Below are 23,439 nucleotides of genomic sequence, written 5' to 3' on the forward strand. Positions count from 1 at the left end.
TTTCTCCAGGGTTCTTTAATGTCTCCCTCACACCTGAGGAGTCCCTATCTCGGGGCCAGCAAAAGCACTGCAGGGAAAGATGCAATAATCTTAATATGTTAAAGTTAAGATTAAAAAATAAACATAAAATTAGAATGCACTTATCTTCCAAGGAATGGAAGAGAAAGCGGGAGGGGTAACTTCAAATGGCAACTATCACAGTGGCCACATCTGGGCCACAGGGCCCCAGCCAGGAAATGCAACAGTGACACCTTAGCAATGCCTTCCCAGTATCACCAAAGGGGTAAGTAGGCAATCGGGTAAGTGGAGGGGAAGATCTCTCCAGCAGCCCTTTTAAAGTACGGACCATGAAAACGTGAGACAGGATGACTGAGAAGCCGAGCCTTTGGGAGGAACACTGGAACTTGCGGCACCCACAGACACCCCACATTCCGGGTTCCTCACACCACCTCAGATCACTGCCTGTGCCACTGCGAGTCCTTTCTCCATCACCCCAGCCCCACAGTGCCCGGCCTCCTCCCACATCTCCACTGGCTCCTCCTCTGCTCCTTCCTCCCTCAGACCCGCTGTCCTCTCTCCTCACTTCCCTGTCTCAGTGCCCTCTCAGATTAGGATCCTCTCTCCCTGGCACACAATACCAACTCCAGCCATTCTTTCACTGTGTCCCTCTCAGCTTGGCCAAAAGATCACTCAATCCTTGACCTCCTGCACACTTCAACTCCCCATCAGGGCTGTCTAGAGAAGCATGCAGTCACCCAGAGTGGCTCTTTCAGTCTGGAGCCAGAGCTTCGAGTGGGCTGTGAATGCTTCAGGTGACCGCTCTGCACCTCCATCTCTCTAGAGGACTTTCTGCTGCCTCCTGGTCTCTGCAAACTTCCAATCCCTCTCCATGTAGCATGCTCAGATGGTGGCTTTGACTCCCATTTCACAAAGAAAGGTCGGTAATCAGAAGAGAACTGCACAGCCTCCTCCTCCGAGCGCCACCCACGCATGTATCTGTCATTTGGTCCATCCCCACTGGTAACTATCCGTGTTCCTCCTAAAGCCAGTAACTCCACTTGTCCACAAACCCATCTCTCTCTCCTACTCAAGAAGTGTTTTCAGCAGCCCTCCATCCCACACAATCAATATTTCACTCTCTACAGAATCACTCCCATCAGCATCTAAACATGCTGATAATGCTTCCAACTGAAAAATAATTCTCCCAAGCTTATTTACCCCACCAGATACCACCTCAAACTCTGCTCCCTTTTGCAGCAAAGCTCCACTGAGTTGTCTACAATCCCTGTCTCCACTTCCTCCCTGCATTCTTCTCTCCAATCCAGCTTGTGTGGCCACAGCCACTGGACCACTGGTCCTGGCACTGACCCGAGCCTCCATTCTCAGTCCTCTCCATGCTCCTGGTTTCCCCGCTTCCTCCCTGGTTGTTCCCTCTTGTTCTCCTTTGCTGGCTTGTCCTCTTCTGCTCCTCATGAAGCTGGAATGCCCCAGGGCCCAGTCCTTACAACGCCTCTCTTCTTTCACTGGGGATCTCATCTGATCTTATTCCTTGAAATACCAAACAGAGGCCAAAGACTCCTATCAATCTCCGACACATACCGCCCTCTTAAACGATCAGATCTGGATAGGACCACCCACTCGCCGTCTCCATGTGGGTGGCTTATAATCTTCTCACACTCAGCAAGTTCAAAACTGAACTTTGAATCTCTTTTTCAAATTGAGATGGAGTCTTGCTTTTGTCACCCAGGCTGGAGTGCAATGCCGCGATCTCGGCTCACTGCAACCTCCGCCTCCCAGGTTCAAGCAATTCTCCTGACTCAGCCTCCCGAGTAGCTGGAATTACAGGCACCTGCCACAACTCTCAGCTGATTTTTATATTTTTAGTAGAGATGGGGTTTTGCCATGTTGGCCAGGCTGGTCTCAAACTCCTGACCTCAGGTGATCCACCCATCTCGGCCTCCCAAAGTGCTGGGATTACAGGTGTGAGCCACCGCACCCGGCCTCTGAATCCCTTTTTGCACCCAAACCTTCTCTGGCTGCAACCTACTCCATCTCCACTGGTGACAATTCCATCTAGTTACTCAAACTAAAGTGCCTGGAGTCATTACAGACTTTCCCCTTTTCCTCATATTCACAACCACTCTGGAAGGACATGGTAAGGGCTCTCTCTTCAGACTATCCAGAATGTGGCCACTTTTCCCTGCTGCTGCTGCTACTGCTATCTGCAGAGTGTGCCCCACTGTCTCTTGTCTGGATTACTAAAGTAGAATTCTCCAATGACCTCTGAGATGGTCTCCTGGGTTTTACTCTTGTCCTCCGCCCTCTCCAACGTCCTCTGAGATGGTCTCCTGGATTTTACACCCTTGTCCTCCACCCTCTGCAACGTCCTCTGAGATGGTATCCTGGATTCTAGCCTTGTCCTCCGCCCTCTCTAATGTCCTCTGAGATGGTCTCCTGGATTCTAGCCTTGTCCTCTACCCTCTGCAGTATCCTCTGAGACGGTCTCCTAAACTCTACCCTTATCCTTCACTCTCTCCAATGTCCTCTGAGATGGTCTCCTGGACTCTAGCCTTGTCCTCCGCCCTCTCTAATGTCCTCTGAGATGGTCTCCTGGATTCTAGCCTTGTCCTCCACTCTCTCCAATGTCCTCTGAGATGGTCTCCTGGATTTTACACCCTTGTCCTCCACCCTCTGCAACATCCTCTGAGATGGTATCCTGGACTCTAGCCTTGTCCTCCGCCCTCTGCAACGTCCTCTGAGATGGTATCCTGGACTCTAGCCTTGTCCTCCGCCCTCTGCAACGTCCTCTGAGATGGTATCCTGAACTCTAGCCTTGTCCTCCGCCCTCTCCAACGTCCTCTGAGATGGTCTCCTGGACTCTAGCCTTGTCCTCCGCCCTCTCCAACGTCCTCTGAGATGGTCTCCTGGACTCTAGCCTTGTCCTCCGCCCTCTCCAACGTCCTCTGAGATGGTCTCCTGGACTCTAGCCTTGTCCTCCGCCCTCTGCAACGTCCTCTGAGATGGTCTCCTGGATTCTAGCCTTGTCCTCTACCCTCTGCAGTGTCCTCTGAGATGGTCTCCTGAACTCTACCCTTATCCTTCAATCTCTCCAATGTCCTCTGAGATGGTCTCCTGGACTGTAGCCTTGTCCTCTGCCATCTGCAATATCCTCCAAGATGGTCTCCGGGATTCTACCCTTTCCTCCACCTTCTACAGTTTATTCTCAATGTAGAGGCCAGAGTAAGCCATGTAAAATGAAATAGACCCTGCTTCTCTGCTTAAAACCCTACACTGATATCCCATCATGAACCTAGAATTCCCCCACAGCCTGCAATGGCAGGCACAGCCAGGTCCCACTATGTCCTGCCCAGTCCCAGCTCACAGCTCTGTGCTGAGTCTTTCCAGCCAGGCTGGCCTGGGTGCTCCTCCAGCTGTCCGTATGCTGCAGCCACCAGCCCTTCTGTCTACAGCGCTCTTGCCCAGATGCTAAGTGGCTAGTTACTGCGCCTCCTTAAAGCGCATGTTCAATTTCACCTTTAGAGACCTCCCTGACCGCTCCACTTAAAACTGCAACCTGCCCCGTCCTACTAGACATGGTCTACTTTTTCTTTTCTCTACAATATCTAGGCCTTGTTGCATAGCATATAATTTGCTTCCGGCTACTGTCAAATGAGAATTGTCTGTCTCTTCCTGACTGTCCCTACCCCCATCCTCCACTTGTATTCCTCACAAACACAGAATCTTCGTGAGAGCAGGCACTGGTGCTGCCTCACTGAGTTCTGAGTTAGAGCTGTGCCTGGCACACGCAGGAGCTCAATCCACATGTTCTCTAGTGAATCAGGGAGATCTAAAACAGGAGACTCCAAGGATTATTAAAAGCAGCAAATGAATAAACCTGGAAATCTTTCCAAAGTATAAACAACTATGATGGCGTAAAATAATGTGTTGAACACTACCTTAAAATTCATTCCGGGGAAACCCACTAGAAAATTGCCTTTATGGTGTGGCTTAACAGGTATAGAAAAATCCACCCAGGCAGGCCTACTATCTTTTCCAACAATGGCCTGAGATTCCACTAAGAAGAGATCAATGAACGTTGGCAAGCCTTCATTTTCCGAATTCAAAGTTACCTCTGAGAAGTCCAGAGGGGAAGAGAGGAAATGTCTTCAGGCCAGGTCCTGGTGTCCTGCTGTGCTTATACACACTCAGATGTCTCTGCCCTCAGGTCAGGCACCCATAGGGAGAAATGGGAGAAGGTCTCTGGCACCAGGGCTCCCTGCAGAGCTGGGGGAGGCTGGGGGCATGTCAGAGTCAGCAGGGTACTGGATGCCTAAGAAACAAGAGAAGAACACAGGCAGTTAGAGGAGCAGGGAGGAGAGGAGCAGGGCACAAAGCCTTTCTTCAAGCCCAGAGGAAAGGCTACTGACATTAGAAATCTTATCCAGTCAGACAGTTGTGAAGCATAATAGTAAACTGGAGAAAAAACTGAGGTTTACTATGTTAAAAAAAAATCCACCAAGAAGTTAATGAATAAATCTATCAACACAGACAATTCTGAGATAACAAACTGTCCCTCGATCTTCATTCTGTCCCCTCCTTTTCAATCACAGCCATTCAGCTTTGCCCAGTGAGTCTCCTATAGAGAGAGGTGCAAGTCCACAGAAACGCTTGCTTCTCAGGGCAATCATGAGAAAAATAACTCAGAAGTATATAATAAAATGAAAATAAAATTAAAAGAGGATAAAAATAAACTAATGAAAAAGAAGGCAAAACGGAAGAACAGAAGAACACAAATAACATTACGATCCATGGAAAACAAATAGTACAATGGCAGACATAAATTCAGCGTTATCAGTAATTACGCTAAATGGTTTAAACACTCCATTCAAGGGCAGGAATTGGTTGAATGAGTAACAACTATATGTTATTACAAGAAACATAATTTAGAATAGCACCAGAAAGAATACTTAGAAAAAACTTTAACAAAAGATGTGTAAGATCTGTATATTAATAACTACCAAAACATCATTAAAAGAAATTAAAGAAGCCCTAAAAAATAGACATCCCATGTTCGTGGATGGAAGACAATGTTGCTAAGATAGCAACACCTTCCAAACTAATATATTAACAGATTGATTAATTGGTGAATAGATTACATGTAATTGCTATTAAAATCACAGCTGCCTTTTTTCAATAAAAATTGACAAGCTGATCCTAAAATTCACACAGAAATCCAAGAGACTCTTAGTAGCTAAAAGAACCTAGAAAAGAAAAAAAACTTGGGGGAGTTACACTTCTTAATGTCAAAACTTACTATAAAGCTATATTAATCAAGATAGTGTAATAGTGACATAAGGACAGACATATGGATTAATGGATTAGAAGTGACAGTCCAAAAGTAAGCATCTACATTTCTGGTTAATTGATTCTTGACAAGAGTATCATGACATTTCAATGGGTAAATGATAGTGTTTTCTTTTTCAACGAATAGTGCTGAAAAACTGAATCTAAATACAGACCTTAAACCTTTCACAAAAATTAACAGCAAATGAATCATAGACCTAAATATAACAAATAAATTTATAAAACTCTTACAAATAAAACATAAAAGTAAATTTTTATGATCACAGATGAAGAAATGGTTTCTTAAATATGGTGCTAAAAGCTCAAACAAGAAAAAATAGATACATTGTAATTCATCACAGTTAAAAATGTTTGCATGTCAAAAATGCCATCAAGAGAGTAAAAAGACAACCCACAGAATGCAAAAGTGCATTTGCAAATCATATATCTGATAAAGGCCTCGGATTCAGAATATATGAAGAATACTTAACAATCCAAAGACAACCCAAATGTAAATATGGGCAAAGGATTTAAATAGACATTTCTCCAAAGAAGATATTCAAATAGCCAATAAGCACAAGAAAAATTGCTCTACATGACTAACCAATTAGGGAAATGCAAATCGAAACTCCAATGAGATGCCACTTCACACCCACTAGGATGGCTAGAATCGAAGGACAGATAATAACAAGTGTAGACAAGAATGTGGAGAAATGTGAACCCTTACACATTGCTGGGGAGAATGTAAAGTGGTGCAGCTGCTTTAGGAAATAGTTTGGCAGCTCCTCAAAGTGTTGAACATAGAGTTCTCATATGGCCCAGCATTTCCACACCTAGGTAAACACCCAACATAAATGAAAATATATCTCCACAATAAAACCTATACAGGAATGTTCACAGCTGCATTATTCATAATAGCCAAAAAGTGAAAACGACCCATATGTCCATCAACTAGTGAATGTTTAAAAAAAAAAGACTGAGGCAAATCTATGCAATGGATTTGGCCACATAAAGGAATGCAGTACTGATTCATGCTACAGCATGGGTAAATGCTGAAAACATTGTGCCAGATGAGAGAGAGAAGCCAGACACAAAAGGACATATATTATATGAAACCACTCACATGCAAGGTCAAGAACAGAAATCCATAGGGACAGAAAGTGGATCACCGGTTTCCAGAAGCTTGGAAAGTGAGAGAATAAGGAGTGAGTGCTAAGGGATGCAGAGATTTTTGGAGGGTACTGAAAAGACCCTGGAATTAGATAGTGATGTTGGTTATAAAACTCTGTGACTATACTAAAAACCACAGAATGGTGTACTTTAAAACGATGACTTTTATGCTGTGTGAATTCCATTTTAATAAAACTACTATTTAAAAAGAAAGAAAGAGGCCGGGCACAGTGGCTCACACCTGTAATCCCAGCACTTTGGGAGGCCGAGGCAGGTGGATCACGAGGTCAGGAGTTTGAGACCAGCCTGGCCAACATGGTGAAATCCCATCTCTACTAAAAATACAAAAATTAGCTGGGTGTGGTGGTGGGCACCTGTAATCCCAGCTACATGGGAGGCTGAGGCAGGAGAATCGCTTGAACCCAGGAGGCAGAGGTTGCAGTGAGCCAAGATCAAGCTGTTGCACTCCAGCCTGGGCAACAAGAGCGAAACTCCACCAAAAAAAAAAAAAAAGGGGGGAGGGGGGGGAGGGGAGGGGAACAGAAACATGCCAAGTAGAAAAAATTTTAAAAGATGAAGTCTGGATTACTCCAGGTTTTCCCAAATGTTCTCTTTCTCAGTATAGCTTTTGTTCATCAGGACTGCAACACTACATGTAAACTCTGCTTAACTTTAGGCATTTCTGTTCGGGAAGCAAAGAACAAATTCAACTGCCTCTTTCTCTCTCCCCCTCTGCCTCTGCAGGGCCATCCTAGTTTTCTCAAAGCAGAGAAATAGAGGAGCAGTGTTTCCATCTCACCAGACAGAAGACACAGCCTGGTGGACAGGCCCATATATCTTTTTGGTAGATATTCCCTCGTTACTGCTCCTTTACTAAAATAGCAAGCATTGCCCACATGCAGCCTGAGGATGCTAATTTTTTTGCAACATTCAGGACCAGGCTGCTCCAGCTAAAGCCTTTAATGCCAATGTCTCCGCCAGCCGACAGCCCTGACCCAGCCTCCAAACATCACCTGGCCGTGCACAGAGCAAGCCTCTCCCCTCCAGAAAGCTGTTCCTCCTCAGTCCTGAGCAGCATCTAGATATCCATTCCAGAAAATGGTATCCACTTTGTTGCAAATCTATTCTCTGCCTTTACTTGGCAATAAATTCTGAGCCTTCAAACAAAAGACAATGTAGTGTCTTTTACTACAGCTTCTGCCATTTTTCCCAGGTAAGAAGAGCCTGTAAACAGAATTATAACCTCCAGCAGGAAGAAAAGCTCTCTGCTCAGCTGGTGCACTGGCAAATGAAGCCTTTCCCAGCTGCATTATAAAAAGATTTATAAAGAGAGCCTGGCCACAGAGCTTCCTGCCCAGAGGGGTGTGTTGGGAGCCCAGTGCAGCTCCTGGGCTGTTGGCAGGTTGCAAAGCCTCCTGTCCCCACCTGGACAGTGGCCCATGGTCACACAGCTGACTGGCATCCGCATTTTCTCAGCACCAGCAAATGGGCGCTAATGAAGTGCCATAGCATTTCACTTGGTTGTTTGTCATCCATATTTTTAACAGCCTCCAGCCAAGCTGCATGTGTACCCAGGTATCAAGAACTGTTCTTCATATACTCTGGTTACAAAGCCACACCGGTATTGAGTGGTCAGTCCCTCAATACTCAAGAAGCCCTCACATTTTTAGTACCTGTTTTTATAGAACACTAGGAATGCATGTACTGGGTTTTAGCAGAAATATCTGTAGTAAATGTTCACGCACTCAACCTTTTCTTGCACCCCGACCATGTGCTCAGACAGCACATAGGAGTGACAACAAGGTGAATAAGATGTGGTCTCTGCTGTCAAGGAGCTCAGACTATGTAGGAACCTATAGACCGCACCTGGCCCTCAGTCACACACACATACACACACACACACACACACGCACACACACACACTACTGTGTGTGACTTGAAAAAATCTGATATACTGAAGGATAGGATGAGGCTTCTCATTTCCTAACAGTGTGCTTGTCTGGTAACTTCAATACAATTAATTAATTTACACCTTTCTCGGAACACAGATGCTACTTCAAATTATGAACAAAAGACTCAATGGTTCAGAATAACCTGAGAAAGTCAACCTGATGCAAAAACATACATTAAAGACATTATTTTATTCATTTCTTTCTTTCACCAAGTGTGTGTCTATCAATATAGAAAAGGATCCTGTTGGTGATTTTTTAAGATTATATAAGATGACTCCTTGTTAAATAAAGGCTCTAAAATAGCAGCAGCTGAAATCACTACAATAAAAAGGCTTATGAGAAAAGAGTCAGTGACAACCACTCAAAACCTTCAGAACTTTGCAGTCTGAGTATTTATCTATACACACACACGCATGCATCTATAGATGCATGTATGTGTATACGTGTGTATATATGCATCTATGTGTGCACATGTGTGTACATATGTATCTATATGTGTGTGGGTGTGTGTATATATATGCCATCAGTTAGTGATAAGAGCTACAATAAAATATAACCAGGTAAAGAAAGGACGTGCTATTTTCTTAGTCTTTAAGGCCTCTCTGAAGACGTGATATTTTAAGTGAGTCCTGGATGAAATGGGCAAGCAGGACATGAGAATGTACGGAGAAAGAACATGCTCCACAAACATGCTCACTGCTCCGCACAAGCAATAACAGTGAAGCCCCCCCTGCCTTCACTGTTTCCATAGGCCGAGCCGCCCACGTTCCCTAAAGGAACAGTGAAAGCAGTGAAAAACAGAAACCTGACAGATATTGAAGGTACCTCCCAAAGCATCTGATGGGAGAAAGGAAGGGAGGCAGGGAATGAGGGAGGGAAAGAAAGAAGTCAAAGACGCTTCCAGACTTTAGTCCTGAACAGTCGTTTGAGCGGCACTGTCCATGACATGGATGTCCCTCAGAAGCCCTAGGGTAGGTGTGCAGATTGCCGTGCCGACAACAAGCATGGGCTCGTGGGGGTGGCCTGGTGACACAAAGTGAGAGGCCATCCCATCTACGTGCTGTTAACATTAACACTGGAAGCCAAATGAGCTCACCCGGGCAGGGATGTAGACGGGAAAGACAGGAAAAGAGGCCTGAGGACGGAGCCGTGGGGCCCTCGGATGTCCAAACACAGAGACGCAGCTCAGTGATGAAGAGCGACCAATGAGGGAGGAGGAACGGGGAGCTGCAAGGAGAGGGTGGTGACCTCAGAATGGGATGCTAGATGTCCAGATTTTAGAAGAACTGGGTGTTACTGCAGGAATGGGTATCTAATGTAAGACCAAAGAGGATGACCAAAAGGAGGAGGCCAAAGAAGAAAGTCAGAGATCTAGTTTTGAAATGGCCCGCTATGCAGATGTTGAAATGGCTAAAGTAGTAACAGGAAGGAAGATGAAGATGGTGAATTAGTTGCTAAACTCGTCTATGAATGCGGAGGAGGACAAAAGGAGGGGTTATCTGTAGAAGGCTCAGAGAAGAAGGAAGAGGGATGGTAAAGCCTGATGGCATATGTCTCAAGGGAGCAGGGGATTTTTAGGAAGGAAGAAGGTGCAATGGCCTGGAAGTGGCAATGAGAAGCACAGACAGCATCCACTCCACCTTGACCATGTGGTTTTTTTCTTTTTTTTGAGTGATGACCATGTGACAGTCACTGAACTTGGCGGTGATATGCACAATATTGGCAAAAGCACAGCTACTGCAAAATAGCTGCATCTTACAGAAGAAGAAACAGGTTAAAATCCTTGCCCAGGTCAGATAGCTGGTCAGTGGCAACCCATGTCCAGCTGCAGAGCTCCTGCTCTTATCTAGGACTCCACAGAGTCTTCTATGTAGATATCTTTAAATACTTCTAAGTAGTGTCTCAGAACAACAGAAGAAAGATGGGTTATTCACTAAACAGTTTTCAGACAAATAGCTATAGGTGGGGAAAAAATAGGCTGGGAAAAAAGATTAGGCTAGTTTCCTAACAATGCTAAAAGTAAAACTACAATTTTACCAGAGGAAAAAAATAACCGAAATATGTATAACTCAGCAGGGAGAAAGGCCTTTAAAGCAAACCTCAGAAATAAGGAAGTGGTAAAGTTCTAACTACATAAAAATAATATTTCTATTTGGAAAAAATAACATAAGACAAGTAAAAAGTAAGTAACAAAACTGGGAATAATTATTCTCATTACATGTAATGAAGAATTAATACTTCTAATTTATAAAGAAAAATATCAATAGAAAACACTGCAATAGAAAAGCAGGTAAAGAATGTGAACAGGTTCACAGAAAGAGAAATACTAGTGGCTGATAAACATTTGAAAAGACGCTGAAACTTATTCCTAATTAAAGACATGAAGTAAAAAGATACCATATTTCACTTGTCAGATCAGCAATGATGAAAAACCTCGATACTGTTGAATAAAAACCCAATACTGTTGAATGTGGAGAAAGAGGAACTTTCATCCATTTCTTAGCAGAACAACGATAGATGTCATTTTGGAAAATGACTTGGAAACAGATCAAAACATAAAACACACATAACTCTGACCCACATGTGCTGCCCTAAGTATTTACTCAAGAGATACATTGGTGAAAAAAAATTTCATGTGTATGTTAAAACAAAACAAAACAAAACAAAAACAAAAACAAAAAACCCTGGAAGCAATCTTCACAACAGCAAAAACTGAAAATTACTTACAAACCCATCAATAGAAGAAAAGCTGAATAAATAATACAGCTATATGACTGAAGAATAAGCTGAACCTTAGTTAATATTTCATGTCTTGGCATGAAAAGATATCTAAGATATATCAGCAAAGAAAAAGTCACACTACAAAAATATGTATACACTATGATCCCATCTGTGAACACACACTTAAGTTATATACTCACAATTTTTCTAGAAGAATTAAAATTAAAAAAAAAACTGTGGGCAATTGCTTTAGAATAAAGGGAATTTTATTCTCTATTTTTTTTCCTTTCAAAGTTGTTTTTTATTCTCTGCATTTATAACTTTAAATTTTTAGAGGCTAAAGACTTTTGATACAGTACCCATGAGATACTATACACTGAGAGAAAACAATTATTTTTATTTTGCCTCACCAAGGATTGTATCTCATAACATACTGCAAGCTCTAAATTAAAATCCCACAAAAAGACAGCATTTCTTTGCATTGCAGCCTCCCTGAAGCAAATCCTTAGAGTAGGCTCTGCTCTGAAATCCACATAGAAATCCAAGTTAGTAGAGGCTCTTCCTTCTCCATAGCCTTTCTCCCTCTTCTCCATAATGAAGGAACATTTTAGACTCTGTGCCCACTAGTGATCACAGCAAAATACTGCTCAAGAGAGACCCTCCCACTTACCTACAATTCCTTACACATACGTACGTAAAGGGTTCCAAAGGAATCCCTCCACTTCTCTTCCAGTCTTTCAATTTCCAAGTCTAGGATTGTTTTCTTAGCTGTTGCTGAACTTGCAAGTTAGTATTTCAAAAAGCAGTAAAGCTCTGCGCAGTTAAGCTTATGCAGCCGCTATAAGTGGAGGTTTTCACATGCGTGGTTTGTTTGACTTTACTATGAATAGAGGTCTTGTCCCGCTTCAATAAAGCACCTCTCTGTTTGCATGCATCGTATACTAATAGTCTGTACACTGGGAAACACAGGGATCCCTTTAGAGTTGCCCTGCAGTGAGTTATTTTGCACTTGTCTTCTCTGCGGGAAAACAAAATACACTCTTCAGCAGTGGAGATATTTGTCAAATTATAGCTATGGAACAAACTCGTTGGTTCATTGGTTATCAATTGATTGAGTATTGTTTAAAATTCTCTTATTGTGATAAAAGGCATTTGGCTAATTCTGCCGTCATTCCTGATTCTAAGATATCACTCATAAAAATGAAGCTGAGTCTTAGGCTTAAACTGCTCACAAAGAACCAATTGATTTATCTGACCGGATACCAAATTAGGCACAAAATGAGAAGCTTGTTATAGTAGAGGCATTACTACAGGAAAAAAATAGTTTATTTAGAATGGTGAGATAAAACACACACCAATTTTAAAGAACTTAGAAAGCAATTCCTTTGGCTATGTAATTTTGTAAAGGAATAAGGTAACTTAATATACTAAGGAAAAAAAAAATCTCCAAATAGCAATACACAGTATTTTCTATTTTTAAAGTGTGTGTAATTGTGAATGGTCTAAATATACCAGTTAAAAGGTACAGATATTCAGGGAGGGTAAGATAGCAAGTGTCAACTACATGTTGCATTGTCCACAGGAAACCTACTTCAAATAGGAAGATTCATGTTAAAAATAAAGGGATGGAAAAAGATATACCATGCTAACACTAATCAAAAGAAACCTGGACTAGCTATGTTAATTTCAAATAAAGCAGAGTTCAAAGCAAGAAAAAAATCATCACAACAAAAAGGGTCATCACAAAATAATAAAGAGATCAATTTTCCAAGACATAACAATGCTAAACATGTAATACCCTACAACAGAGCATCAAAATACATATGGCAAAACTGACAGAACTGCAGGGAGAAACAGACAAATCCACTACTAATAGCTGTAGACTTTAACACCCCTTTATCAGAAATGGACAAATTCAGCAGGCAGAAAATCAATAAGAACATAGTTGAACTGAATAGCACTAACAATCAACTCGATCTACTTGATAAAGAATATTCCATCCAACAATAGCAGAATACACATGCCTTTAGTTCAAAGGGAAGAGTCCAGGCCACAAAACACACCTTAAATGTAAAAACAAACAAGAAAAAAACAAAAATCATACAAAGTATGGCCTCATATCACAATGGAATTAAACTAAAAATCAGTAAGAGAAAGATAGATGGAAAATCTCCAAATATCTGGAGATTAAACAGCACACTTCTAGATAACACAAGAGCCACTCGCATTTTCACCATAAATTTAAAACAAAACCACCACCAAAACAGAAAATTAGAGAAAAAATGGAAATATGGCATTATTTCATCTAGGCTATCTTTAACTGAAAACTAGGAAAAAAACGACATGGGTCAAATACTTCCATTTTTGTGGACCAGAGGGCAGTCTTTTATGAGCCAATGAAGTTCTCCACAGTGGACTCTGAATGCTGTCAGCAGGCCTGTCCCTCCCCATTCCCAAAACCCAGCTTCTGACCTGGGTAATTCCAATGGTAATTTGTGAATCTGCATTTTGGACAGGCCTTCAAGGTTTTCCTTTGAAGTTTCATAGGCATGATTTCTTTAATCCTCAGAGGATTCCCACAAAAGAAGTAACCCTGGTACAATTCTCACTTTAGAGATGAATAAAACAGGAACATTTACAGAGAAGTCACAGGTCTTTTCACAAATCCAGTGGGGCCTGAAGTCTTGAGCAGGATCCTGTCCCTGTCCCCACAGTCTTGCCTTCTCTGCTCAGGCACTGACCACGACCGCTGCACTAGGAGATGCTTCTGGACTCTGCCGGGCACACTGTCCCAGTTCTGACATGAACAGTACTCAGTCAGACCTGCAGGTGCATGGTATCAGGTCGGCCTGGGAGGGCAGCCGTTTAGGAGCAATGTGGTTGCTTGCATGGCTTTGTCCAGTTTATTAATAATAGGAGGATTTCTTCCTTGTTTCATTTCAATCCCATGGCAGCAAAATGTCCACTTATGACATAAGGTGGATTTATTGGTTGAAATATATATAGTTAGCCAGGCGCAGTGGCTCATGCCTGTAATCCAAGCACTTTGGGAGGCCGAGGTGGGAGAATTGCTTGAGCTCAAAAATTCGAGACCAGCCCGGGCAACATGGCAAATCCCCACCTCTACAAAAAAATATAAAAATTTGCTGGGTGTGGTGGCACACACCTGTGGTCCCAGCTATTCAGGAGGCTGAGGTGGGAGGTTGCTTGAGCCCCAGAGATCAAGCTGTAGTAAGCTGAGATTGCACCACTGCACTCCAGCCTGAGTGACAGAGCAAGATCCTGTCTCAAAAAAATAAATTATACATATATATACACATATGTATGTATATATAGATAGATAAAGTGTGTGTATCTAAATATATACACACGTGTGTGTATCTATATATATTATATATATACCCATAGATGTGTGTGTGTGGTGAGCATGTGTGTGTATCTATATATATTATATATATACCCATAGATGTGTGTGTGTGGTGAGCATGTGTGTGTATATATATGGAGTAACAAAATTTGTGTGGACTGAGGGGATGACTGAATTTACAATTAATTTTTTACAAAACTAAATTAATTTACTTCACTAAAAATGAAATATAACCATAATTGAAAAATAAAAAATAGAAAAACTGTCACAATCCTTATGAGTTCTGATTCCTCTCCTCAGCACATTTTCAAGTTTGTACATCAAACTGCACAATTCTGCCTCACTATTGTTTTCACTTAATAATATAAACATTTCCCATGCCCACTATCTCCAAAAATCTTATCTAATTAGAGCATGATATTTACTTAGCTATATTTAGATGTTTTCCATTTGGGCTATTATTCTTTAAAAAACATGAAGAAATACATTTGTGCATCAAGCATTTATTTTTCTCCACATTTAGTATCATTTCTTGGAGCTGGATTCTCCAAAGCACAACTGTGCAAAGTAATCATGCCATTGCAAATAAAAATAATGCATCTTTCCTTAAGCCATCCTTTCACCCAGTTTAGGTCTAGAAATTCATTCTTTCTGCCGAGCCAACATGATTTATATTTATTTCCTTCCTGCAGCAGGACCCACTTCATCATATTAGAAAATGCACTTTTTTAGCTACTTTCTCTTAGAATTGTTTTTTTAAATAACAATTCCATGCTTAACAAGAAAAACTTTATCCTATCTCCAAAGCTATTTATTATCACATAATGGTAGTTACATCGTAACTAAATTGATTTCTACATAAACAGTAGGTGTGGATAACATATAAGTCAATACCAGGTAATATTCAAATATAATTTAAAGTCTTCCAAACTACGATTGCATAAGCTTCACAATAATTATTTTTATTAGCACCTCAGCTGAGGGTTTTTGCCATTTGAGGTCAGTTTACAGACATGCGTGGTTTTGAAAACCACCACATTGTGCTGTTTCAGTAAAAAGAAAACACAGACCTTCAGGCAGGATCCCAATGTCCCTTATTTAAAATAAAAATATGTATATATTGAGTTCAGTGAAAAGTTCCAGAGTGAAGTTCAGCATACCACATCCTGTGCTGGAAATTCAAAATGAGTAACACCCACGGCTTAGCTCCAGGAGCCCAGCTCACTGTACATTCACCCTATGGAAGTGCAACAAATAAATGTCAAACTCTGAGCCTCAACTCCACTGTCAAGGAGAGTTGGGAAGAGATAAAATATGGTGGCGAGGGCAGTATTTAACTCAGGGACATGTGACTTCCACAGGTCTCATCTCTCCTTATGCCAAAAATGGAAAAGTACCCTCACATCAGGTTAAATACAATTTCTATGTAACTATGCATGGCGTTTCAATCAAGTCAATAACAGTTCAATTTTGTTGACATAACATGTCATATGTGTTAACATCAATTCTGTTATTTTTTTAATACTCTAGAGCTAATACTTGTTTCCAATTTTGTAAAATATTTCATTTGGCAAAGCTCACAGGCCCTCGGCACCAAGTCTGCTGTGTCTAGGGAGCAAATGGATGCTGACTTCATTCCATGTCACCCCCAAAATGCCAAGCTGCTCAGGGAACTGATGGGGTCTGAAGGGGCCACGCAGAACCCCCAGAAGTGGCAGGAAGAGGATGGGCCAGTTTCTGACCATCACCGAAGGCAGGCTGCCACAGCAGGAGACACTGGGAATGCAGGAAAAAGCAGGTGAGGAGGAAGTTCATGGGGAAGCCCTTGACCACAGAGGGTGTCAGGTGATAGGAGGCCTTGGAGCCAGCCGTGGAGAAAAGGCTAGCGAAAGCCACAGGTTTCAAAGACTTGGAAAAAAATCTGGGGCAACTCTGAAGGCAAGGGCTCAAATGAGGAAGGCGCAGTCGCCAGAAAGGAAGGGAGGAGCACGGAGGCCAGGGCATGCAGGAGGCCAGTGGAGGACAGCAGTACCTGGGCTAGAAGCTGGTGGCCTGGGGGCACGTCTAGTATTCTAGACATGTGGGCTTGGTCTGGGGTGCAGATGTAGGATGTGCAGAGAAGAGACAGGTATGGGAGAGGCTTCTCTCAACCATTCTTCACTGGGAATCAAATATATGTGCAAGATCCATTGGGTGCCATCTGCCCTGACCGCTGAAGGCCAGGAGAATGCCAATGGTAAACACACAGGCAGGTGGTGGACCCAGAGGAGAAATGAAGGGGGCCTGCGGCAATGAACTTGATGCAAAGATGATGGAAGTCAGGGTAGATTTTGACAGTAGAGCGTCTTAAGGAAAAATGTTAAATTCATCTAGCCCAAACCGTCCATTTAACACATTTTTTTAAAAAGGCCCAAAAATGTTGGAATCTGAATTGAGACTGAACAGAGTTGAGCTGGTTGAACAGTTGAGTCTGAATAATACAGGCTACAAAGAAGGACGTGCCCAAACAGGGCAAGTGGGACAAGAGTCTGAACCATCCATAACTAACCTCAAGGCATGTAGGACGTGCCTAGTGACAGTGAAATGGCACAAACCAGGCCCCCAGATGCAGGCGAGGGGCCCTGTCCATGCTGGGATCCCAGAATCCGGGGCAGGTAAGCACTCTAGAAGAGCTGGTCAAAAGGCTGGTAACCTGGAAAGACACTCTTCTCCAAGGCCCTCCAGATCAGCACTTCAGTCTGATGCAAGCCACATACACAATTTTAAATTTTCTGGTAGCCACATTTTATTAAAAAGCATGGGAAATTAGTTTCAGTAATATATTTTATTTAACCCAATATGACCAAAATATAATCATCTCAACATATAATCCATATAACAATTATGACTGGGTACTCTACATTCTGTTTTTCACACCCAAAACCCACTGACAGCACAGCTCAATTGGGACTGGCCAGAATTTAAGGGCTCCAGGGCCCCGCAGGGCCAGTAGCTACCACAGAGGACAGCCTGGCTCAGGTCCTCGCTTCCCCTCCACCTGTCTGCATTCTGTTTTTTCTGCTACACAAGGAAGAAGTCCTGCCTGCCTCCAGAAAGCAGCCCTTATCTGCCAGGCCAGCAGGACACAGCTCAAGGCCCTGATCAGTCGCCTAGGCTGGCACAGTCAAGCTGGTCCTCCCGAGGAAAGGCTGGATCCACTGCACATGGCCAGGGACAGAAAAAAAACAAGGTCACTGTCAAGGAAGCAGAGCTGCAGGCCAAAGGGAGAGAGTCCCAGGAGTGATTAAAGTATTAACAGATAAGAAATGCTTCCCTCGGCCAATCAGCAGGCAGAAATTGTGCATTCCTTTCAGGAGGAGCTGCAAACACGTCCTTCTGAGTCTTACTCAGGTTTTCACAGTTGACAGCACAGTACCTGGCCTAGAGTGAAGGCTACACAAATATTTATTCAGCATATGAAAAACCCTGCACCTAAAATCCTGTGCTATTTCACAAACAGGAGACGTGAAGAGCAGGCAATCTCACGGGACCAACAGGGCTTCCTATGTGTTCTGGTTGTTTTTACTACAGTGAAACTGGACTCAACAAAGTACCGCAAGTTTAAGAGATGAATCCCTGCCATGTGGACTCCAGAACGGTAAACTCTCCCTTGTTTCAGAAAGGGCACCCCCGCTCTGCCCCATCCCTTCCTCTCTGCAAGTCCTCACCTTCACTATATAGTCCTCAATGTGTCTTTGAATCCCTGGTACCAAGTAGTTTTTGCCAAATGATGGATTAAAGAACAAAAGTAAATAAACAACAACAACAATAGAAATAAAGAGTAAGATATTCATGAATATTATAGTGAATGAATGTGGTTGTTTCTGGACTCAAATGTCTTTGAAGGGAAAAGATGCAGATTCATTTCAACAAATATTTATTGAGCGCCTCCTATGAGAAGACTGTGTGCCGAGTGCTAGAGGGGTACAAAGACAACCAGGACAGGACTGGGATTCCCAGCCCACACTGCACCCACACCGAACCTACTGATGGAACACACAGGTGTGCGTAGCCCCACACCTGCAACCTTGAAGCCGCATGCACATGGCTCTGGGCCTAATCCATATGGGCTCCTGCTTTGCCAGGAAGAGCAGGTAAGAGAGGGAAAGGCAGTTTTCTCAAGGCCTAGCATGGCCAACCCCTGCACGGGGCAGTTCTCTCGCATGTGTTACCAGTCCAGTCCTCCAGGACCACCTCCCAGGCAGACCCTCATTTTCTCTCCTCTTTCTCCAGGAGCCGGCCACGCAGCCCAGCTCTGGCACTGGGCCCTGAACAGAGTCAGCCACCAAACTTTTGGAAAAGCTTGTCACTTCCTGATAAAAACAGACAGATGCAGCTGACACCAACTCCCCCTCCTCTCTCACTGCCTTCAACACAGATGTGGCGCAGCTGTGGCCAGCCCTTTTGCATGATGGGGCAACAGAAAAAATGCTGAGGATGGCAGAGCAGAAAGAAGAGAGAACCTGGCTCTCAGTAACATCCCAAGCCGCTGCACCAGCGCCTGGAAGCAAGTACCTACCTTCAGTGCCTTGCTATTAAGGAAACAGAAAGCTGTTTAAGTCCTTGTTAGTAAGTGCTATGTTGCTGGCCAAACATATGCTAACACATCCAAACACAAACAAACACTATACCTGATACTGGTACATATATATGTGTTGTGTGTATCGATGCATATGTATGTGTGTGTTTGTGTGTGTGTGCACACGTGTGTGTTGAATCATATCTCCCCCAAAGGATATATTGAACTCCTAACCCCTGATGCTTATGAATGTGACCTTATTAGGGTGTTTGCAGATGCAATCAAGAGAAGATGGGATCAACAGGGTTGGCCCTAATCCAACACGACTGATGTCCTTGTGAGAAGAGATGCACCCCCAGCGCAGAGACAGAGAAGACAGCCACATGAAGATGCAGGCAGATATTAGAGAGAATCATCTACCTGTATTCTGCGCCTTGAACCTGCCCTTTACCTGCGGCTTGCCCACTCAGATCCTGAGGTTCCTGCCTGCTTCTGTCCTTGGATAAATGGGAACTCTTACTCTCATATCTGGCCACTTTCACCCCTACACATGGTAACAAGAAGGAAGTAAAGAGAGCAACTGGAGGGGAAGGAGGAGGACAGAAGCTGAAACACAGATGGTTTCTTAGGGTCTCACGATGGATTAAATAAAGAGATTTCTTTTTCTTTTTCCTAATACACCTGGCCCTATCCACCACTCTGCCGGCCACCAATGACCAGACTGGCTCAGTTTTCAGGGCCTTGGATAGTGCTTCATTGAGACAAGAAGAAGAGAGAAGGACCTGCAATCTGTGAGTGAGATCTGTGAGCATACAGCCAGCCCCATCCCATCCACACTAGGGATTACAATCACTTACTTCTGCCAAGTGATTAGAAGGAAATGCAAGTGTTTTAGTCAAGAGAGTTCAGATCTAAGGTGCCAACTCAGAAAGTCTCCTGGAAGCTTTTTGGATGCCACTGCCCTAGACTACAAAGCTCCAGTGCATACGCTATCAAAATTCGCCATGTGGCAATCGGGTTCGCCAGAAAACTCACAGAAGGACCCAGGTGCTTCCTGACATTCTCCATCCGTCAAGGAGCCAGCCCCAAGGTCTCTGGAAGCCCGCACCCTTCCCAAAGCAAAGGCTCCCTTGGAGCACACAGCCTGTGTTATGCTTGTGAGCGCACAACTGGCACCACAGACCACGGGCACGTAAGTTACTCAGAAAACGGATTCCTCAGAGACAGAGAACACAGTGAACACAAAGGATGGCTCCTCACACACTTCACAGCACACTTAGCAGCTGCACTGCTTCAACTCCTATACAGGAAGAACCACAAGAATCTATGGCCCTGGGGCCCTACCTGGCAAGTTCCTCCAAGGCACTGGCGAAAGCATCCCAGTGTTTCATGAGAGGCCCGCACTCGCAAGGGAGATGGAGGCCCCTCCTCTGCTGCTCCTGAGGGTTCATCCAACAGCCCTGTCTCCTCAGCATCCTCCAGAACAAATCCTGCCCGTCCTGGGTCTTTGCCCTGCTCTGGGACAGCTCAGAGCACCCCCTTCTCTGCACTCCCCAGCTCTCCAAAGCCCACCTATGCTGACTCCCATTTCCACAATCGCTTCCTCACCAGACTCCCAGGACACGCGCTCGGATGGGCACATTCAGGCGCTTGGTCCTAACCATTCCACATTATGCATCTCCCTTCACATCACAGGCAAAGGCCACGTCCTATATGCTTCCCGTGCATCGCACAGTGCCTCGGGCCCCCCAGCAACACGGCCATGGAAGTCTCGCCAGCTGTTACTCTGGATCTCACTTTCGTGGTGTCTACACAACCACGGTACCCAGGATTCTCTCTCTGCATTCCAGGCCACCAGGCTACACTCTACCATCCTCACTCTTAAACCCAAGCCAATATTCCCATCTGACTTCTCAGGGTCTTAAGGTGTATTGTTCTGTGACCTGACCTAAAGAGAGAACCTGGTTTACTCGGATCATGATGGAATACAGAATTGACACTCCAATTCCATTTCTTCATTCATAATCTGTTCCAGGCTTCCCTCTTGAACCAGGTTTCTCTATCTTGTATTCAATCACTTAACAACAATCCATTCAGAAAGAGCATGATAGGCACTGAGAGAATGTAAAAATGAGTAAGTTCCTACCTGTGCAGAGATTATAATTTAGCAGAGGAAATAGGATGGTTACATAAATCACTAAAATTGGATTAGAGAGTTTTAAATGCAACTACAGGTTCTGAAAAAAAAAAAAAAAAAAAGTTGCTATGGAAGCACCTGGTGGGGAAAACATTTGTGCCTGGGAAGACGAGAGAGAACGCAGGCACCTGGGCCTGCAGGACCTGGCCTGGACCCTGGAGCTTTAACTCCGTCCCAGTTCTGCTCCGTGTGGCTCCATCTTCTCATCTGTGCAATGCCAGTGTCAGAGAAGAACATCTCCACAGTCACCCACATTGGCAATTTTACAGCTGGAAGGAAAGGCAGCATTTGTGATGAGCCTTCAAGAAGCATTAGGAAGCTGGCACATGGATGGTGGGAGAGCGTCCCAGGGCACACGTCAGCAGCTGCTGAGATCAGTCCTGGAAAGACAGGCTGGAGCCAAGGCAGGAAGAGGCTTGAACACTCAACCCGCGGGCTCACAGGTAACTTGGGCAACGAGCGTGGCTGGAGGTCTCTGAATAGAGAAGTGTTAACAGACACCGACAGGCTTAACACACAAGCTTCCCAAGAAAGTTAACCAAAAAAAAGGCGTGCATTGATTCCAGCTTCAGCGCATTTCCATTTCAGTGAATGTTTGAACTTGAGGAGAGAGTCCCTTCATGCAGACATCTGAGTATTTCTGTGGAGGGAACACTTCCTACCACCCAAATGGGGACATGAGGAAGCGCTGCTGCCTCCCTGGCAGGCCCCCTTTCATTCAGAGGATATGGGCAGACCTCACTGAAGAGGCTGTAGCAGGGGTCGAGCAGGTGGTGCAGACATCAGAGAGTTCACTCTAGAATGCTGGAAACTCGCAGAGGAGGCTGCAGACCAGTCAGCGATGGAGGGTGCACAGAGGGGACTCCTGCAACCCACCAGATCACCAGCCAGGTGGCACACCCTGGAGTCTGAGACACACTATGAAAAAGCAGGAGGCCGGGCGTGGTGGCTCACGCCTGTAATCCCAGCGCCTTGGGAGGCCGAGGCGGGCGGATCATGAGATCAGGAGATCAACACCATCCTGGCTAACACAGTGAAACCCCGTCTCTACTAAAAATACAAACAATTATCAGGGCATGGCGGCGGGCGCCTGTAGTCCCAGCTACTTGGGAGGCTGAGGCAGGAGAATGGCGTGAACCCGGGAGGCGGAGCTTGCAGTGAGCTGAGATTGCGCCACTACACTCCAGCCTGGGCGACAGAGTGAGACTCCATCTCAAAAAAAAAAAAAAAAAAAAAAAACAAGAAAAACCGGGCGGGTCCCCTCTGCATGGCTCGCAGGAGGCAGTCAAGCTTGCTGCATTCTGCACTCCTCTGCCCCCCAGAGGACCTTAACACACCATGTATCAACAATAAACATGCCCTGCTCCAAAGAATTACCTGAAAGCAGTTCTTGGGAAACCTAAAAAGTATTCCCAGGAACACAATGTTGTAAGAGATGTGCACAGTCCTAGGACAGACACAAAAGCCCGTTTAATCAATAAAGAGACTCTGACAACATCCACTTTCAGGACTTGGAACCCTTCCCTTTTGCTCCCACAGGCTCCCATAGGCAGAAGCCCCCAGAGCCTGCACTGCCATATCCAGCACATGCGCGGGGCTAATGTCTAGTTCGGAGGTTCCCAGTCGCTGGCCCCAGTCAACTATGGGTCACTCGGAAGACATGGGAGCAAGGTGACTGACTGTAAAAACAATGGTCGCTATGGGTGGTTCCCCTGATCTTTCCCTGAACTCACTCTCCCACCAGGTAGAACCGGAGGAGGAGGAAAGGAAATGGAGGGAACACAGATAGGGAAAGAGGCTCCAAAACAAAACAGTGAAAAGGAAAATGCACTGATGGGACCTTCCAGGAGATGCCAGTAATGAAAGCGGCTGTATTACACACGGAAATCTGGGTCCAAACAGCTCAGAGACCACCAGCCACCCTAAAAAGGCCAATGGTAAGGCAGCTGGGGAGCTCGGCCCTGTGTGCTGGTCCTAAGTTCCCTGTCCACCCCAGGCTGTTTCTTGCTGTTCCCAGGCCCAGAATGTGACCTTGTCCCTCTTAATTTGCCTAGCTAACTCTGACCCGTCCCTCCCATCCCAGACCAACAGCATCGCCCCAGCAGGCAGCCTCCCTGCCACCCGGGGCTGA

At 44.5% G+C, this 23,439-nt stretch overlaps 1 protein-coding gene and 1 long non-coding RNA gene across 29 annotated transcripts in view; one reads left to right on the top strand and one right to left on the bottom strand.

Moving 5' to 3' along the window:
• The window catches only part of RNF144A (ring finger protein 144A), a 344,436-nt gene that overhangs the window by 316,945 nt on the left and 4,052 nt on the right, over positions 1–23,439 (bottom strand). For 19 of the 23 annotated variants that reach the window (XR_010149207.1, XR_010149206.1, XR_010149204.1 and 16 more), the window contains exon 2: positions 4,131–4,330. The gene's annotated coding sequence lies outside the window, so the exon portion shown is untranslated. Of the gene's footprint in view, positions 1–4,130; positions 4,331–11,856; positions 12,004–23,439 lie in introns of those variants that run through there. The other 4 variants (XM_024354189.3, XM_024354188.3, XM_063789327.1 and 1 more) reach the window with 4 other exon arrangements.
• LOC134807837 (uncharacterized) lies at positions 8–22,523 on the top strand. 6 transcript variants are annotated; one of them, XR_010149212.1, is made up of 6 exons: positions 8–283; positions 16,130–16,351; positions 18,124–18,190; positions 18,439–18,686; positions 18,826–19,103; positions 19,376–21,350. It is a non-coding gene; the product is annotated as an uncharacterized LOC134807837 (long non-coding RNA). The 6 variants fall into 6 exon arrangements; XR_010149208.1 differs by having other exon boundaries at positions 10–283; positions 18,826–19,161; positions 19,376–22,523; XR_010149213.1 differs by lacking the exon at positions 18,439–18,686 and having other exon boundaries at positions 10–283; positions 18,826–19,161; positions 19,376–22,523.

The sequence above is a fragment of the Pan troglodytes genome, chromosome 12 (genome assembly GCF_028858775.2).
Source record: "Pan troglodytes isolate AG18354 chromosome 12, NHGRI_mPanTro3-v2.0_pri, whole genome shotgun sequence".
Lineage (NCBI taxonomy): Eukaryota > Metazoa > Chordata > Mammalia > Primates > Hominidae > Pan > Pan troglodytes.